Source organism: Drosophila serrata, unplaced genomic scaffold (genome assembly GCF_035046125.1).
Source record: "Drosophila serrata isolate PLE 108 unplaced genomic scaffold, ASM3504612v1 contig_86, whole genome shotgun sequence".
Taxonomy (NCBI): Eukaryota; Metazoa; Arthropoda; class Insecta; order Diptera; family Drosophilidae; genus Drosophila; species Drosophila serrata.
Genome location: NW_028256984.1, coordinates 130,085 through 136,432, shown reverse-complemented (window position 1 = coordinate 136,432; position 6,348 = coordinate 130,085). Strand labels below are relative to the sequence as shown.

The following is a 6,348-nucleotide window of genomic DNA, read 5'->3' as shown; positions in this document are numbered from 1 at the left end:
CAAAAAAAAAAAATTTTACACAAAATTGTAGAGTATAATAACATGAATATATCTCAAATTTAATCAAATTCTGTTGAAAACTGAAAATGTTATAATATTTTTTTTACAAAACTACAAAGTTTCATTCAGCTTCAAAGCTGAGAGACTAGTTTGCGAAGAAACGGACACACGGACAGAAGGACAGACGGACATGGCTAGATTGACTCGGCTGTTGATCCTGATAAAGAATATATATACTTTATATGGTCGGAGGTGCCTCCTTCACTGCGTTGCTAACTTTTGACTGAAATTATAATACCCTGCAAGGGTATAATGAAAAAGATCATAAGCTAGACTTTAAATATACAGGACCCTATACGGTAAAGAAGATAGAACCTAATAATAATATAACAATTTTAAATACAAAAAAATAAAACTCAGACAGTTCATAAAGTAGATTAAAAATTTTTATAGAATAGATTCCTCCATTCGTAAGAAAAAAAATAAAATTTCATCAAATTTTTCTTTTGAATATAGAAATACAAATACTAACAATATATATATAATAGGAAATAGTCGCATAAATTTTTCAAGTTTCGATTTTACTAAGTTTTTTTAATATTTACTATATTAACCAAAAAAAAAAAAAAACAAATTACTAGTTTTATAATTTTCAAAATAATATAGATAATAAATAGATTACGTTATTTTTTAAAAGGAGGGAGATGTAGTATGCTCACATAACGGGTACACACTGTACCACTTACATCACTGCAACATTGTGGCATTTGTTTATGTCCAAATATTCCCATGTCTGCATGCGCGGCCGATCATTCGATTATCATGTGAGCATATAACTCTCTCTTTCATGCGCGGCCGCTGCTTGCGCCGCCTATATACACCTATGCATAAGCTTTGACCGCTGCTCTGCAGCGGTATATATACATTAATATACATATTTAGATACATAAGCGTTGGCCGCAGCGCTGCTCGTCCAGCTTTGTCAATTGGAAGCCAAGCCAATATATTCTTAAGTTAAGCAGGGCATTCACGAAATGAGCCCTGGCCAGAATGGTTAAATAAATATTCACTAATGCACAAACCAAGAAATTGAACTAATTATTAAACTTTATTACAATCTCTTTAGTTTGTCCTTATAATATGGATGCTGCGTTTGGAGCCCTCAGTACGGCGTCCATAGTAAACGCATCGAGTCAGTTCAAAAGAACTTCTTACGTTTCGCTCTACGCGGTTTAAATTGGGATGCAAACCAAAGATTATCTTCCTATTCAAATAGACTCCTCTTAATAAACTTACCGTATATTTATAATCCTATCCATGGTGATGTTGAAAGTGCGGACTTGTTGAATCAGCTCAATTTCCACGTACCATCTAGAAGTACTAGATCTTATATACCACTTGTATTGCGCAACTGTAGAACCTCCTATAATGATTTGTACACACTTATCTCCAAATTAAAATTTTTAATACTATCAAACTTAGTAAACATGCAAGCTAACAACCTGGGGCAGCACGCTGGTAGTCAATTTCCTCGAATTCTGTCCTATGTTTTCCATCGCGCCTACTAACACCTAACCCAAACAGGCAGTTGCCTGGTGTCAGACGGCCACTTGAGTGTACTGACCGTAGTGCACCAACGTCAATATATGTAAAAAATGAAAAAACTAATCTAAGTATTGTTGAAATGGTCAATCTGAGCACTAGTACTGTCCAATATATCATCCAATGCTTCGTTCGAGAAAATCGTTTTTGAGATAAAGGCTAAAATGCTCAGAAAAAAACTTTTACATAGATGGGGAAGAGGCGAATTATACGCAAAAATTAATTAATAAATTGCAAAAATTGGGCACCAGAACGTTCTTTAGATTTGAGCATGAAATGGAAGAAGGAGTCCAGTGGAAAACGTCCGCCGCGTATTGCGGAAAGACAACTTTTAACAAAGCATTTTATTACTCAGAATAATCAGAAGCGCAGGCTTTAATTTGTCGATGGCAATTTAACTCAACCGTTATCGTTCTGGAATGATCTTATTTTAATAGACGAGTTCAAGATCAACATTTTCGGTTAACATTGGGCCGGATGGAATGTAACATTCTTGGCGTCAACTAAATACAGAGCTGCACGATAAAAATCGAAAACCTACAGTCAAGCATGGTGGCGGTAGAATGCATGATTTTACAATATTTGTTCTTACGATAAAGAAGAAGGGACAATTTTTGTATAAAGCGTTTTATTCTTGAGTGCGGACACATACCATTGTGGAGGTATGAAAGGTTGGGCGAGCTACTTTCATTCTTCGGGAGTCAGAAATGTTAATTAATGGGTGCATTGTATAGGCTCTTCTACGTTGAACCCCTGAATTCTCAATCATGTCGTTACTGTTTGCGAACGCTGAAGAAGAATGTAAATGGTATATGTGAAAGGCCTAATATATTTTTGGGGATGAAATAAATGCACCCTTTTACCATCCATCCTTTTTTAGCTTTTGATCTCCGGTGAATGTCCTTTAGTGGAAGGTGATAACACAGAAATGATCCCATTTTGGTAAAGATCGCACGGGTTTTCTTTTTTGTTTCCTTAACAGACAGAAGCGTAAATCATCCTTCATCACTTGTTTGTGTGGTATTCGATCACGAGAAAATGATTAAGCACGTTGCGATATTGCTCCGTCGCACTCTTATCCGTATCGAGTGAGCCGATGCCATTTTCACACACGTTTCTCACGTGACCTCACACCATTCAATCAGCGACCCCTATTATTAATTTTTATTACCCAACCCTTTTAAGAGAATGGCAGGTTAAAGATAACACTAATTTCTAATATCAAATTAATGACCCTAATTAGTGAAAAAGATCTAACCTGTCCCGGTTGCTTGGCTTCCAATATTTTATAGTAGTAGTAGGAGTAGTAGCTCTAAACTTTTAACCAGCTTCTATAAAGTATGTGTTTTTCATATAATTAAAATTAATGTATTCACTTAGTTGTAAATAAAAAAAACAAAACCTAAAAAACCTTTGATTTTGAATTTGTAAAATGCAAACAATTTCACATATTATCTAACCTTAATGCTATATTTCCAGGAGATAAACTATGACTCCCCTCGGGGAGGAGTTTCCGTTATCACAGAAAAGGGAGACATAACAACATCTTACCTTTTAATTCAACGTGCTCGAATTTCTGATTCAGGGAAATATTCCTGCTTACCATCAAACGCAAATCCAAAGTCGGTAAATGTCCACATTTTAAAAGGTCAGTCAAGAAAAATCTTTTAGATATGTATATAAATAATAATTTTTTGTATTATCTAGGAGACCATCCAGCAGCTGTTCAAAGGGGCAATATATCATTGGCGGATGCATTTTATGTACTTATTTTAACAATTTTGTGCGCATTTGCCTAAGGAATTAAGAACTTAATTATTTAATTCAATATGTATTCTTTTATTTTCAAAATAAACAATGTATATAAGCCAACCTGTAGTTTCGGTGGCGGCTTCTCCAAAGTCAATTAGTTGTAACGATCTGTCGTTGTTTGGGTAGCAGAGGGACGAACAAGATACCTCTTAGGAAAATATTTGCTTCAGGCATAGTTTCTGAAAGAGATTCCGACCCGATTTTCCAAGCCAAACACCGCGGATTTATGCCGTAAGTAGTATCTTAATTAGTTTATTACTTGTAGGTGGTTACAAGGAGTAAATCTAACGGAGTGCTTCGGCTACAGCAGTTGGGTTTGTTGGTCGTCGTTCGACTTCGCTCGTCTTGGTTGGCTCTGGTTGTCGTGACGCACCTGTGGAAGAGAGAGAAGAATAACACCGGTGCGATCCCGTCCCTAGTGTCGGCTAGGAACCCGATGGTTTGCGGTTGTCAGACCCGGAAGTCATCCGCGAGCAAAGTGGAAGAAGCAATTGTTGGACTCGAAAGAGCATCCACGAAAGAAGTTGTTGTTGGAATCAAAAGTCGTCCCACAGAGATTTTATTAATGGACTCAAAAATCACCCACGAAAGAAAATCACCTAGGGAACTAACTACAATGAAGCCAATAGTAACTTTGCTCCTGACTACTGGATGTTGTCAGACTATCTTATCCAATTTCCGCCCGCCTGAATGCCGAAATACGTCTGTGGTCCGCTTTATATAGAGCTTGGCGCGGTATAGTATACCCGTCGCCTGAGCTAGACTTGCCTCTATAGTGTATAAGCGCCAATCGACACGTTTATATACCTTTTCAGATACAACTTCGATCACTAGGAATTAATACAATAAAAATTTTACTTATTTATGTTCAAAAATAAGTAAGTAATTCCTTCTTTCATTTCATTCATATACTATCAAGCCGGCGAACTCCGTTTCGCCACCAGATGGCTTCCTTTAATGTAACATTTCGTTTGGTGATTAAAAGAGGAAAAGTATTGTTTTTTGTTTTATGTTTGAAAACGAAACATTTTATTTCATTTCGTTTTTTCGGTCGCGAATCCCAAGTCCACCTTCCGCCCAACCGTGTGACGTACGGTACGTTTACGAAATAGATAGACGCGAGAGAAAGGAAATAATTGATATAACGAGAAAAATTTGGATACATTACAAGCTAATTCTACAAGTAATAAGGTTTTTAATTTAGAGAGGCTTTCAATGCCATCAACATACTTAAAGAGGCGATTGTAATCGATACATAAAACCCTGAATGGTTCATGTACCTCAAACTCTCTCCTACACTGATGTACTACAAAAGGAAAATAAGTTCTAGATGTTAGTCGGGGAACATGGAAATTGAGCTGACCAAGCAGACAGGGGCTTTCCACGTCCCCGTGAATCGTTCCACGGTCAGCTAGGGAGGGAAAATTAACTAAGAGAAGTCTACTTGAGTAAGACGGCAATCTTAAATCAGCATCCCAGGTTAAGCCACGGAGGACAATCAGATTCAATGCGCTTACTATAGACTCAAAATTGAGGACTCCAAAGGCATGAACCATACTCCACTAAAAGAGTCAATAATGACGTGAAGAGCGTCTTTGTTACATAAGGAGACTACCTTCGATCACAAATTAATGAATCCCAGCAAGTTTATGTCTTTGTTAACCATGCGAGAAATAGGTTCGGAGAACGAAAGTTTAGGATCGAGTCGGACATCTATATCGTCATCAAGAGAGATTCTTTCCAAAGCGCAGTCGTTAAGCATATATGTGGAAAACAGGGATGTCATCAGTTTGCATTTAGAGCTGTTGAGATGTAAAGAGTTAGCGTGACAACACGCGTGAAAGTTGTTAAGATCCAATTGTAACTCTGACTGTCTTGAACTATCCCTATACAACGCCATCAGCATACATAAGTACTCAAGATTTTGTTAGAACCTGCAGCAGGTCATTGATAAACAGTGTGAATAACAATGGCTTACGGATAGAGCATTTTTGAACATAACCTTTTGAGTCCTGTCACTAAGATAACTTAAAATCCACATAAGAAGATCACCAGGAAATCCTATAGAATCGAGTTTCCTTACAAGAAGGGAGTGATTAACCGATTCGAAAGCTTTACTAAATGCCAAGTAGATCACATCGATTTAAAGGTTACATTGAAAGCCTCCATTAACAAATGAGATAAGTTGCAAAGGATCAGTTGTGGTTGATCTTCGCCTCATAAAACCACGCTAACATGGAAAAATTACGGATTTGCATAAGTGTTGCAAGTGAAGAGTGATTACATTCTCGAAGACTTTAGGGATTGTCGATAACTTACATATACCCCTATAGTTACTGCCATCCGATTTGCTACCTTTTTTGTGGAGAGGAATAACAAAAGATTCCTATCAAATAAGGGGAAATTCTGTGGATTCTAAAGATAAGGTAAACAACTTAAGAAGGGGGAGACACAGAGCCTCGGCACATATCTTAGCACGTAGCCTGGTATTCCATTGGGACCTGGTGAATAAATTTGCTTAACATGTTTAAGGTCTAAAGTATATGGGCTTCCGTTCAAGATGGGACTGAAGAATAAGTTCGGTCTGGGCGTAGAAAAGAATATATCTGACTTGAGCTTGAGAGAGATATGGACGTTGATGCACTACGGTCAGTACATTCAAGTGGCCCGTATGACACCAGGCACGTGCCTGTTTGGGTTAGGTGTTAGTAGACCCGATGGCAATTATAGGACAGAATACGAGGAAATTGACTATCAGCGTGCTGCCAGGTTGTTTGCTTGCATGTTTACTAAATGTGATAGTATTAAAAATTTTAATTTGGGAAGGGTATTTACATTGGCGATTAGTGTGAACAAATCATTATAATTTGCACATAAGACTCTAAAAGGTTCATGCAGCTCGAACGAGGTTCTACAGTGGCGCAACACTAATGG

The 6,348-nt window shown here is 37.4% G+C and overlaps 1 long non-coding RNA gene across 1 annotated transcript; it reads left to right on the top strand.

Moving 5' to 3' along the window:
* The first annotated feature begins 2,438 nt into the window (after positions 1-2,438).
* On the top strand, positions 2,439-3,474 carry LOC147644832 (uncharacterized). The gene is made up of 2 exons (XR_015273264.1): positions 2,439-3,250; positions 3,310-3,474. It is a non-coding gene; the product is annotated as an uncharacterized LOC147644832 (long non-coding RNA).
* Positions 3,475-6,348: the final 2,874 nt, after the last annotated feature.